Source organism: Mauremys mutica, chromosome 2 (genome assembly GCF_020497125.1).
Source record: "Mauremys mutica isolate MM-2020 ecotype Southern chromosome 2, ASM2049712v1, whole genome shotgun sequence".
In the NCBI taxonomy this organism is placed as follows: Eukaryota; Metazoa; Chordata; order Testudines; family Geoemydidae; genus Mauremys; species Mauremys mutica.
The window spans coordinates 98,728,568-98,742,700 of record NC_059073.1 but is presented as its reverse complement, the minus strand read 5'-3'; the positions used below and the strand labels follow the sequence as shown (position 1 = coordinate 98,742,700).

Sequence of the window (14,133 nt, the reverse complement as noted above, 5' to 3'; positions counted from 1 at the left end):
GTGGGTGGCATCTCTGGGACAGCCAAAAATTAAGGAAGCCTTGGAGACTTGACTTGATTGGAAGAGCACTACAGCACCAGAGAATGAGTGTGTGGGTCCTTCACACTGGTACAGATACACAAGGACTCCATGAGTATAACTCTGGTGCAACCATGGTCAATGAAGGGGGCTACACTGAGATTGCTCACTCAGGACAAGCTGCAAAGTTTGGGGCAGACAATTTCCTAAAATTAGATTCACCAAGCCAGCAGCAAAACTGCTTCTACAATACCGTACTGGTTACCCAGAAGTCAAAAATACAGTTCTCTTAAAGCAGTCCAGTCTTGGGCTCCCACCCAGACAGCCAAGTCAAATAAATTGAGAATTATTTAAAATCTTCACCATATATAAAGTTCTACCAATTCCAAGGGATTGGACACATTACCACCAGATCAATGAATATTCCAGATTTTACCCAAATACACACTTACAGCCAATTCTTATAACTAAACTAAGATTTATTAATCACCACTCTTTTCTTTTGTAAGAGACTATACATGCAGATATGAAACTGACCTAAAAAACTTTATTCATAACAGTTCACCATTTCTACTGAGTTGCATATGAGTTCATTCAGAATCAATTCCATAGGTTATAATCCAATAAGCATTTGTTCAAATCCTTCCATAAGAACGTGCATGGTCAGTCCAGTGTACCTGGGAGACCTCAGTCTTACGACAACTCTAAAGCTCCCCTGATAAGGATTGAGTAGGCTTCTGATGACCAGGATCAGGTCCTAGAGTTCTTTGATAGTTCTCTGGCAGGCTAAAAACACAGCGAGCATTCCTTTAATGAAGAGCAGGTAATGCACAGCATTGCTTTGAAGTAAAAATCTTTTTCCTATGGATGCACAGGTAAACTAGTAGTATTAATTAACATAAGAAAATTATCTATTCAAACTATCAAGGCATTTCGTTACGGCAGAGAATTTCAACAGAAGACAATATAAGTATTATTTCCTGCAATATCTTCCATCTTTGATCTTAAGGTTAACTGAACCATCTGCAAGCATGATATAATGTAATTAAGACATGAAAGCATCCACAAACTAATCTGGTTATCTGGTTAACGTCTAACAAGAAATAGGTAACACATACAAATACAATTAGTATTTACCTCTAATTTTCTAACAATACAGGTTTGCATTTCTAAACTCTAATTTAGCTAACAAAGCCATGTTAGATATTTATAAGGAATGGCCCTAATTACCCTTTGTATACTTTTCTAATGTGTCTTTGAAGGTTGAATTTGGGTCATTTAGCCTACTAGTTGCTTAACCGTTGCTGGCTCAGTGTCACACCTGGCTTACTGCAGATCCTTATAGCAATCTACATTGGCCAATTACTGAATGACCTAGGGGAAACCCATTAAAGCTATTCTTCTCTTAGGGTCCTTCCCATGGGTTTTTCCCTCCTCCAGAGGGAGTGATCAGTCCTTTACTTTCTTTGCAAGTACAAAGGAGTTTTCCCACAGGAAGAGGTCAATAAGGAAATAATGTAATCAACCTGGGGTTGGTCCGGATGAAAGTTTTTAAATGCGGTGTGAAAACTTAATTGAGAAGAAAGTTGGGGGAAGTATTCCCCATAAACTTTTTAAATGATTGTGTTACAACCTGGCTCTGTGACACATCGTACGGTCACCAGTTTGTTGTGAGGGGACCCAGGCAATTGTTGAGTTTCACATGCTTCTAAGTCAGCAGAGCTGGGATAGAGTCAAGTCACTGCTTCCCGTTCTGGACTCACTCTGAGGTTCATACCAAATCTGATGTCCTTCCTTGGAACGTGGAGTACCATCGAGATGCACTAGGCCCCTGAATCAGGGTCTAAGGCCTCCCAAGCCCCAGTCACTTACACATGCTCCTCCAGAGTCCTGCCTAGACTATGGGCACTGGATTTCTAGTGTAACCCCTTTGGGGATGTCATGGCAGGACAGTGAGGAATACAGGCTTCGCAAAGGAATTTAACCACAGTGACTTTACTCTAAAAGCATTTGAGAGTTACAAGTTTTTGGAAACAGAAGTCCTGAGATGTACCTTTTCCTAGTCTAATCTCACCCCTTCTGTGAGTGCTAGGTTTGTCAGCATTCCAGGCTGGACAGTCACTCCTGCCCCCTCTCCTGTACATCCTCGTTACAGTGGTGATGGTTGGCCCCTTGCACAGAGCTACAGACCCATCAGTCATGTTTGCTGCTTCCTCCTCTGCAGGCCCCAGTATAGAAAACCCATTGTTCCCTGAGAGCGGGCCATAGTTGAGACACAAAGTCACCGGCCCCAGATTACAGCCATGGCTTAGTGCTAGTCCTTCAACGTGGTGTCAAACACCCTTTCCAGGCAGGGCAGTTGTCTAGAATGTAGTTCAGTGGTGGTCTTTGGTCACTTCCAGACTTGGACACAGTCTATGTCCAATATTTCCACACATAGAACAAGACAGTGTTCACAATTTGACTCAGAAAGGCGCCTGTGACAGAGATGGGTTTCAAAGTGCATAGCTGAACAAGATACATGGAGTGGGAACATGGCTTGCCAATCAGATAACAACAAGTGTTCTTTCTCAAATTATTTACACTGTGGCAAAAAAACCCACACCAAAACCACAACCAACCACCAAATGGAGAGTACAACACAATGATGTTTTCTGAATGTGGTGCTGGTGTCTAGGCTCCAGAGTATTAGGAGTCTGATGACATGGGGACCCAAGTGCCTTTTCAGCTTGGAGTCTCATCCAAATAAAAGGCAGAAAAGGAGAACGACTTGAGCGGAAGAGCTTTCCTACCCTAAGTAACAGTATCACCAGGCACACCAAGGGAGGAGGAGGAGGAGGAGGAGAACCCTGCAAGTGGATCCCTTGGCAGTTGGGGTGAATTATAGCATCCCTCTTTGCATTAAAGATGTGGGCGTATGTCTCCACCCAGAGTCCTGTAATTACACTCATGCCATAAGCACACACAAGCTGATAGACCAGAGATTAAAGCAGTTTAAACTGCTTAGGATATTCTTAAAGGTTTAGGAGGGTCTTTGGAGCCCTAAAGCAGCTTTAGGGCTCCAAAGTGGCATGAGCTCCTCTAAGCAGCTTAAACTGTCCTACAGACCTCAGACATCTTAAAGAACTTAACCTGCTTTAAATCCTTCAAGAGGCTTAAGATACAGATGATGTTTTAAGCTACTATGGCAGTTTAAGATACTTAAAACATTCAAGGGTCTTAACAGGGACACTGGGGTGTAGTAGGGGATCAAAAAAGGGGTTGCGCCCAGTGCTGCTTCTCCCTACTCTCAATCAGTAGTGAAGAGGAGAAGATGCCATGGTCCTGCTGCCCAACCAGAGCAGTGAGGGAGAGATGAATACAATGCTGTGGAAGGGAAACAGGAGGGGAGATAGGCCCAGAACTCCTGTAGTCCTGTTGAGTGCATGAAGAGAAGCCACTTTGCAATCTAAATTACCATCCACTAATATAGATGCGACAATTACTCTTTTCTCTATGTTTCCCCCTTCAACTCCTTTACTCCCCCCATCCCCTTTCTTCTAGCATGCCTGTATGATGGCCACCATCATAGCCAATACCAGGGATTGAACTAGGGCAGTGGTGGGCAACCTGCAACCCATCAGGGTACTATGATTGCGGGCCACAAGACATTTTGCTGACGTTCCTAGCCACTGGGAGCTGTGGGTACCATGCTGGCAGACGGTCAACATCAGCAAAATGTCTTGTGGCTTGCAATCAGATTACTCTGATGGGCTGCATGCGGCCCATGGGCTGCAGGTTGCTCACCACTGGACTAAGGTCTCCCACAACAAAAAGCCTTTACTGCTTGAGCTAAAGTGCCAGATACTAACTAGGGCTGTAGCAGACTCTCACTCTTTTGATCAGGTGCAGAGGGGAGGGAGGATCATGTGACATACACTGGCAAACTACACACACATTGTTCCTCCCTCCTGAGGGAGGGAGAGAGAGAAACCACTAAGCAACAGTAGTGCACAAACCATGATGGTGAAGAGAGGCATATAAATCAGTCTGTTTCTGAATGGAAGATTGTCTGAAAGCAGGGCCGTCGAGAGAAGGGGGAAACGGGTACAAATTACCAGGACTCAGTGGTCCGGAAAGGGGCCCGGCTTCGTCGGCCCTGTTTAGTTGGTCCTCCGTTGGGTGGGGGGAGGGGGGATTTTTTTTCACCTGGGCTCGAATCCGCTCTCGGCAGCCCTCTCTGAAAGACAAGCACCATAGAATATAGCAGCTATGATAACACTGATCTCACTATGGTAGCCACAGCATAGAGACAATCAAATATCCAGTAGCTAGTATACAAAGTGGCAGATACCATGAAAAAGTTATTTTGTTCTCATGTTCACTGTCTAGAAACTGTAGACCAGATTCTCACTTTCTATAAATTGAAGTAGATCCATTGGTCCAGGATGATTTTCCAGGCACCTTTCTAACACTCCATGTAGCATTCCTGGTAATGGAGAAACCACCCACCTCCCTCAAAGCTGACTGGTGACAAAATGACACCTTCACTGTGCACATTTGGTTTTAGTCTGGCCTTTCAAAAAGAAATTACTATAAAAATATCCTCTTCACTCCCAACCAAAGGGGAAAAGTTACCAACCACCATAGAATATGCCAAGGAGCAACAGCAGAAAGTAGGATGACTCAAGTTCCCTAATATGTCTGTCTATTTATATTAGGGACTTAGATGTTCTTCTCACCCAGCATTTCAGCAGCTCACAATCTTTAATGTGTTTATCATCCCTGTGAGATAGGGAATTCATTATGTTATTCCCTTTCCCCAGGCTTGCTAGGCATCTGGTAGAGAAATACTCTAACACATAGTGAGGTAATGAATTAAATACAGATCAGAAATGTAAAAGGGTGGATGTTTTCCTTATTGCCTACTTTCAGATATCAGTCTCCTCCCATCTCCCTATTTTCATTTTATCCCTCTTTCCACTTATGTTTCTTCTCCAGTGTTTGCTTTCTCCTTTTTAACAGATTCTCACAACTCTTTCTCTCTTCTTGTCTTCCCATTGTGTTGCCCAGTGTGCAATACTGGGCAATGAAGTTCACAAGAATGAATCCATTAACTCTAAGACTAATATAAAAAAATTAGCATGCTTATATAACTCTTCAGAACATTGACAATTTCAGCAGCCCCAGTTTAAACATCTCTCAAGATAGATATTCCACAAAGGAATTAACTCACCACAGGAGCATCTCTTTGTGGCTAGGCATGGTGTAGTGGTTCTCTCTGTATCTGGCACATCCAGCTGACAGCCATTCTAATAGCCAGCATCTTCCTGTTCCCTCTGCCTCAGCCCTCCAGCCAGGTCACAGTTGAAGTCTACCTCTTCCAGTATAACAGAGTGCCACAAATAAGAGTCCAAGGCACTTATATCAGGCCCCAACTCTGGGCTTCACGGCCCTTGCACTGCCTTGCCCCAGGGCTTCCCTTTTGTCCTTATCCCCTTGTAACAAGGGGCTTTACACTGCCTTATCCAGTGGCTGGTAGGAGAACCCAGGCCCTCCCATTACACCAGGCTGCAGCCCAGGGATCCTATAATTGGCATAACATAAAAATAGCATCCCAGGGCTGATCCTCATAACTCCTTGCTGCTGCCTCCCTGGGTTTCTTCCTGCCCAGCCTGTCTCAGGCCTGCTCTCCCCATAACCTCTCTAGGCTAACCCTTCTTTCAGGGCAAGGATTCTCAAGCCCCTCTTCTGGAATCCCCTAACAAAATGCCACACTAAAAACATAACCTTAGTCAACTTCTGCCATTCTCAGTCTTGCCCTTTTAGGCTTCTTGAGTTCCCCTTGCTCCATTCCTTAATTGAACACCTCCCAGTAATTCTCTCCCCCACTCTGGAAGTCTAGAGCTTACATTTTTATCAGGGCTTACTCCTGGAGCCAGTTCCACTCTCAATGGCTGCTTTGTGTCTCCTAGCTACTTGTCAGACGGGGATCCCAGGGCTTCTTTGTTACCCAGGCTTCCTCCATACACCTGCTCAATTCCCAAAGAATAAACTAGAGGTTAAGCCCCTTTCTATTACAAACTTCCTCTCTTTATCACCCTGCTCCTGCCCAGCTGGGTTTCTTGATCAGTTAAGGCTTGCTCCCCCTCCATGTGCAGCCTGGCATTTTAATTGACCATTCAAACCCACATTAGTTGATTCAGGGTCTGTTGGGGGAAAAACACCCCTCACATATTCCCATACCAAAAGAAGATAAAAAGGGACCTGATGTATATATGGAGAGTGTTTCTGGGCTCGGATGGAAGGTGGTGTTTTAAGAGTGAGTGTGTGAGAGACAGAGAGGCAAGAAAGAAAGAAAATATTGGAATCAGAAGATTCCACATCAGTTTGGAATGGTGGCTGCAAGCAGGTACAGTGATTAGGTAGAGCCTACATCTTCCTAGGACCCACAATACTGTAAAAGTGCCTGACTTTCCTGTTAATCCATATCTGAATGGAGCTGACTCAACCTATTCCATCTCAAAGACCCTGGCAGCACGGGTAAGAATCCAGGTTACAAACTTGAAGGGGAAATTACTCTCCTTACCACATCTATGATGGAACAGTAGAGTCCTCTGTCCTGTAATACCAAATCAGCCAACCCTTCTTCAGCTGTGATTGCCAATGAGTAGAAAAAACTCATCATTTAAGGAGCCCTTGATTCCTCCTACAGTCTCCTTTGCCAACCATTCTACCTCATCTTCCTGTCAGATGATTTCATAATCATTGAAGGAAGTTTTCAAAGCCTTTCCCCAGAAATCCCACTTAAATTCAAACATCTTGCCCCGTCATCTGAGTCTAGCTAAAGTCAAGAAAGGGTGTGAGGGGAGTTAAAAGGACTAGAGGCCTTTGAAAAAAGGAGCTACAGTATTTGGATCTGGACTGGGTGAAATCAACTGGAAAAATATCTATTATTTTTTAAGAATATTATGTGTGACTCAGTTTCAATGTTCAGTGTTATATTGCTCCCTGAATGGAGAGTATTAACTCAAAGGAGACTGTAAAGAGGGATTGTTAAGGAATCCAGAAAAGATAAACCAATAACATAGATAAGACACACCCTTAAGTACCTAGCTTCAAAGAAGTGAAGGATACAATGTGGGTACCTTCCCCAGGGTTATGTCTGGGATGAAAGGAGGGAAAAGATTGACAAGACCTTAGAAATGAGAATTTTTGAGGAAGGTGGAAGCAAACTATCCTGCAGTGGATCAAGAGGGTGAGTACTTCAGGGCAGACCATTAAGAACCATTGCACAAACTCCATTGGCTGTAAGTTCTATACTTAGATTTCACCAACAATTATCAAGTGTAAACTGCTCAGGCATTATAACAGCCTAACTATGGAGTCCCAGGTAGTAACCTTGGATAATCTGATCTGCCTTGCCACACAGGTACCACATTCAATCCTGGATTGACTGTTAATTTCACTTCTCTGAAGCTAGGTACCTGAGGGCCTGTTTTATGATAAAATGGTCCCTTACACTAAAGATCACAACAATATTCTGGTTACTCTCAATCCCAAAGGTGCGGTATTTTGCCCCAGATCAATTGCACTTTAGATGTCACCAAAGACAATGTTTGTAGCCAATCCTAGAATAAATGATCCAAAGATTTATTATATAGGAAAAAGAAATGATAGTTATTTGCATGGTTAAAGAAGGTAATCATATAGGTCCCAACCTTAAGTTTCAAAAAGTGATAGAAGTTTCTGTAATAAGCAAGCTCCTTTGGCCTAACCCAGGCTGAGCACTGGGGAATTTTTGTTTATGCCTAGTAATCCTTGCCCTCTAGCGCCAAAGCAGCATTAAGATACCATTCCTCCTTGTTAGGGGTTTTTATTTCCTTCCTCACTTCTGCTTTAAACTACAAACTCAGCTGATGGGAGCAATCCACTTGCAAGACTTATCTTGAGATGGGGGAGAATAAACAATAAAATCTTTTGTCCTCTTTAATGTTCCATTCTAGTGCTCCTGCTGTCAATGAGCCTTCCATGTTGGGCAGGACATGGAGACCATGTCCTGGAGACAGCATTCCTGGCTAGTTAATGTCTCTCTCCTGTCTGGTGATTTACATAGTTACAGAGGCTTAGAATGCGAATGCTCAAATATCACCTTACAATATGAGATAGAAATTTTACAAATGAGATTAATGCATGCAGCAACTCAAAGTCCAAACACTAGACACATACTTACAATTCTAATAGCTATTTTACCAATACTAACACACAGATAAGCCAGACTGATTTCAGCTATGTACTTAGCAGTATTCGACTGAGGCACGGGATCCTTGGCATGAGCTGGCGCCTGGTCTACCAGCAGCAGAGGTGGTGAGAGACCCTGATTAGGACATGTCAGTGAAAAGGCTGACTATCTGAGACATACAGAGACAGAAGGACCATGCTATAAGCAGCATGTGACACTGGAAGACCAGGTGCCAGCTCTTTCCATTACTGCAAGCATTAGCTAAGAACTGACAAACTCATAGCTGGACACCAGACCAGTTCACTTGTATGTTAGTTTTGCTCACAATAAGTATTAGTCTTATAAGAATGTATGTTGTGTTTAGATTCTATGAAATGCATGAGAGTTGCTGAATGCATCAGTCTCACTTGTAATGTCAGTATTCCATGCTATAAGAAAATGTGAAATCTTTGGTTTGTAACTGTGAAAATCATAGAATACTAGGGACCTCATCTAGTCTGACCCCCTGCTCAAAGCAGGACTAATCCACAGACAGATTTTTGACCCAATCCCTAAATGGTCCCCTCAAGGGCTGAGCTCACAACCCTGTATTTAGCAAGCCAATGCACAAACCACTGAGCTAGACCTGTTCGCTCTGAATTTGTGAACCTAGGCACACAAATTGTGTCCCCCTCCACCACAGTGAATTGTTTGGTCTGGCCTATTATAAAGATAGGAGCTATTAATAAAATTCATGTCTAGGTTTGGATTTTGAGCCATCCCAACATTTAAGAGTGTTTAGATTTGATGTTTGAAGTTGGGATCATCTCTAACAAGAAAGGGAACTTTTTAAAGCATTTGTTACTGCATGTTCTCTTGTAAACAAAAGCTTTCAGTCTGGCTCAGATATCATACCCTGATTCTTCAGACAAGACCATTAAAAAAACAACAAACAACAACAAAACAAAATGAACAAACAAACAAAAAAAACCAAAACCCCTCCCAGCTGTGTGTGGACTCGTTCAAGAACTCCTGGTGCCTTTGGTAAACACAGAGGTTTATATCAGTGTCATTGCACAAAATGTTCCTTTCCCGCAGTTATATTCAACTTTCTGTGTATTTGTTCATTGCCTTAATGCACTCCCATAAGCCACTTCAAGTTAGTGGTGATACATATATTTACTTAGCAAAAGTGTTATATAATTATAAATAGCATGACAGCATATTATAGTTAACGGAGACACATTTAGGCCTGAGTAAATACATTATTTTTATTTATTTATTTATTTATTTTTGGTTCAGTGGCTGGTCTAAAAAAATTAGGTCAAATGAAATATTTTATTTCATTTTTGGGCATTTAACTTTTTAAAAACAAAAACAAAAACAAATCTAGCTAGTTTTTTTTAAATTAAACATCATTTCAAGAATGTGAAAACATTCTGACTTTGAATTTTTCTCCAATTTATTTTCAGCTGAAACTATTTGTCAAATTCAACCCAAATAGCTTCTGTTCACCCAAGACTGCATTTTTTTTTTGGCAAATAAACTGTTAGTCTGAAAAATTTTGCTCAGCTCTTGACACACTGAATTGTTATGGTTGCTTTAGTGAGGCAGCTCCCTGGAGAATGATTTCTCTTAATGGTAGTGAATGGGAATGGCTGATGCTGAATCAGTTCAGTATTTGCATAAATTCTGAATGAGGGATGAATTTTGTTAGTGTCAAATAGTTATTTGTTGTTTAACTAGGTGGTTCTTTCTTTACTGCGCTCTTGAACAGACAACTTACCAAATAAAGATTAATGAGTATAAAGCTTTTGGTACTTAGTCAGTGTTGATTAAGGGTGGGTGGATTTGGGAGGCAGCAAGCGAAAAGGTGGCAGAACAATCCGCAAATGTCACTTTGAAAATTTCATTCTCATAGAGATTATAGAATCTGCTTAAATATTTTTTCTTAAATTACCCAATTTTAAGTACCTCTTTTAAAATACATGTCTTTGTCTGACAGCATTTTAACAATGTCTCTGAACAAAATATGCTGTGTCATCATTCTATATAAAGATTACTATTCTCCTGTGAATGTATTAATCTACTATTTAAAATGTTACCAGGTTGATTCAATGTTACCAGGTTGTACACATTTCTACCACTGCATGTTAGCTTCTTTTTTTGTGCATTGTAGCCAAACTAATGAGCAAACAAGAATGAACTCTGTCATGGTGTACTATTTGACTGGAATACAAATGATTATTTACTTTTTTTTTCTTGAAGAATGCTGAATTTTCCCCTTGAATCCTAGTAGACACTGATAACATGTATGTAAGGTATATAAAGTATACCAACATCAACTATATGTCTCAAGTGGAATAACTTTTGGTAAGGCCAGGTCCTTGCTTGGAAATCAATTATTGATGCTTTTCAGGAATGGGATAGATAGACTGATATTGACAAGTGTTTGTAATACTTGGACTGAAAGAGATAATTGGAATTTTCTAACTGTGAAGTTGTACATATAATCAATATTTCTTCTAGTTCCTGTTGAATATAGAATTCTATTACTACTTTAATGAAGTCAAACTCTATTTCTTCTAAACATTTTCAGTCAAATTAGGTAATTTCAAATGTCAGTAAAGTTTTCTTTTTGTTTCTTTCAAAATGACTTGATTTTTTTTAGCAAAAGTGATCTCTGCCCTTATTCAACTGTCCTCTTTTCTACTAACTAATGTTGTGAATGATGACTAACATAGCTTCACCTCACCACATCACTTAGTATTTCAACTCTTATTAAAAGACTAAAAAGCTTGTGATCAGATTTGTATTTGCTTGTGAGCAGATTAATTTTTTTTTACTTTTGCTTTCACTTTCCTCATTATTGGGGACAATGGGCCAAATTCAGACCCAGTGTAAGGGATGGATATAGTGTAAAAAGCAATCCAGTCCATGACTGATTAATCTGGCCAAGAGTTGGGGCTTGCCTACACTTAAAACTCTATAGCGGAACACTTGCACTGCTGTAGCACTTCAGTGTAGACACTACCTATGCCATCAGGTGCGATTCTCCCATTGGCATAGGTAATCTAACTCCCCAAGAGGCAGTAGCTATGTCGACAGAAGAATTCTTCCATTGATCTAGTGCCTTCTACACAGGGACTTTGGTTGTCTTAACTACACTGCTCAAGGTAGTTAGGCTGACCTAATTTTCTAGTGTAGACTAGGCCTTAGACTGATCATGTGTGGTAATACTTGCAGCACAAGCTGGGTTCTAAGAGGCATTTGAGATATAGGAATTGTGTATGTGTCCCTCACCCTAAACAAAGAATCACTCCCCATGCCCATTACACCTGTCTCTTTTTCTATTGCAACAGACTCTAAAGTTGCAATTCTGTTGACTTCAGTGAAGTTGTGATTATTTACAGCCCAGTCCAACTCACCTTGAGGTCACTATGAGGTTTTCCATTGAGGTCAGCGGAAGATGGATCAAGCTCTTAGGTCCAGGTGTAAATTTGGCCCTAAATTATAGTGGTGATATTGTGCTAGCTGGGCCTTTGTGGTGTGTCATCTAAATTTCCTTAATCTGAAAAAAACTGCATGAAAGTCCTCTCCCGATCCAGAGAAGTGTGGATATCTTTGAACATTAAGGCTGTAGCTATTGCAAACTATGAATATTAAGCTCAGTATTAAACTGCATGATAGGTAGGTATGAAAGATTGGATGGTCTATCATTTTCCTTTGATCGCTGTACTACCTTTCCCTATCCTCTCACAAACTGACTAATTGAGTTGATAGCTGTGATATTTTGATTAGATGTTCATGCTCCACCCTGTTAATGTGTGAATGTTTGTAAGGGAGAAAAGTTGTATCTTCACCAAATCAATTGTAACAACAGAAATTAAGAAACAAACTCAGGATTTAATCAGGGAACTGCTGTGTACCAATTGCACATGGACTATTTATCCACCCAAAATGACTAGACAACCCTGAAGAATGGGGACTCCTAGGATAAGGATTAGACTGAGAACTTTTTTATTTATGCTGTATTCTTTCACTTTCATAAAGGGGCAGAGTCCCCACTCCGGTGGCATATAGGACTGAAGCTGTACCTCAAGAAGCCAGAGGGAAATACCACTGGTGCAGGCACAATGTACAGTAAAGAGACCCTGTGGTGCCCACTTCACAATCCCAATGGTGGGGAAATGCTGTGCTAGGGACCAGGCATGACGAAGAATCTCTATAGTGCTGCTGCTATGGAGATTCTGGGCTGTAGACTAGCCAATAGGCAGCTTTTGAGGGGTTGTAATAAATTAGAAAGCCTCTGTATTTTCTCTAATTTACACTGGAAATTGTTTCAGCCCAGAATCCTAATGCTACAATGGTGGCCCTCTGAGCTTCACTTGTAACTTTCAGTAACTCTGGGATCTGCCACTGACTTGCCGTGTGGTCCTTGGCAAGACACTTACCCTCTATGTCTACTTTCCTCCTCTGCAAAATAGAATATGTATATAGCTATCTTACAGGCATGGTATGATGGTTAATTAACATTTCAACTTTGCTTTGAAGATGTGAAGTGCTTAGTATCCTTGTAAATGGGTTACTGTAGTTTTTTTTCATAGATCTCAAGGCCAGAAGGGACAATTGTGATCATCTAGTTTTCTCTCCTGTATAACACAGGCCACAGAACTTCCCAAAAATAATTCACAGAGAATATCTTTTAGGTAAAAATAAATCCAACCTTGGTTTTAAAATTCAGTGATGGAGAATCCACCACAACCCTTGGTAAATAATGTTAAGTAATTCATCTGGGAATGATATTTAAGAATGTCAAAAGCAATGCTGGAGTACTTATGGGGGTGGATGACAATATGTTTAGCCTGCTCTGCATTACATTCCCTAATTGCAGACATGATTGTATACAAGTTGAAATAAATTTTAGAACTAAATTTCAATTCCTTCATGTAGGAAATTTAGTGTTCAGCCCCATCTGTTATTTTTGAGTTGCAGGGTTCATTCTGTACACAGAAAACTGGAAATGTTCCACTTAGCACGAATCTGGGGCTAGACTCGGCAATATGACATGACCTCCAGACTTCTTCCCTGATGCATTAATTTTCTCTGTTTTGATGCGGCCAAATAAACAAAACATACAAAGAGGTTCATTACAAGCTTCAGAACTGCTCAGCATTGAAATTGAATGAATCTTAAGTGTATTCCATGCAATTTTTTTTATCTCTGTTTACTTCAATAAGGAAGTGGAGGCAGAAGGGGAAATCATACACTGCATAAAGACAACCCTGGGTTCTAATAACAATTAATCTACTTGATCTACACGATAATGGTTTAAGATGCCCTCCAACATGGTACTCCCCACATATCTTTCCTTATAACCAGGTGTGCTCCTGCAATGGGTAATTCAAGTGATAGAGACATTGAAGCAATACTTCCACCTGTGTAAGGATCTGTGCTTCTACCCCATTAAGTTCTTTCCCTAATATTTATTCTCTCTCATTGAGTAAATAAATCATTATGAGGCGTCCAATTCTAAAATGTGGCATCCTTAACAGGATATCAAAATCTTGCACACAGGGCCTGATCCAAAGCCTATTAAAATCAATAGAAAGAGTGTCATTGATTTTGATGAGCTTTGGATTATGGCCTTCAGGATTGTCTCAACACCTATGGTTCAATGTCTCCCCGAAGAATTACTTTCTTCAAGGAGGAGAACATCTTTTTTTCAGATATTAAATGAAACTGAAGATAATTACCCTTAAAATTTCGCTGGAACTCCGTTGTGGAGAAGTAATACTTTTTGGTAACAGGTCCCACAGCCACAAAGGGCCATTTTGGTGATAATGCATTTGGACACAGTTGTGTTAATTGCATTTTTTTAAGGTGCCCAGGTGAATTAATTGTATTATGTCAAG

General features: G+C 40.9%; 1 long non-coding RNA gene across 1 annotated transcript; it reads right to left on the bottom strand.

Annotated features, from left to right (window-relative positions):
* Positions 1–3,839: 3,839 nt before the first annotated feature.
* LOC123362844 lies at positions 3,840–6,051 on the bottom strand. The gene is made up of 3 exons (XR_006576598.1): positions 5,910–6,051; positions 5,234–5,377; positions 3,840–4,237 (listed from the first exon to the last, which is right to left on the bottom strand). It is a non-coding gene; the product is annotated as an uncharacterized LOC123362844 (long non-coding RNA).
* Positions 6,052–14,133: the final 8,082 nt, after the last annotated feature.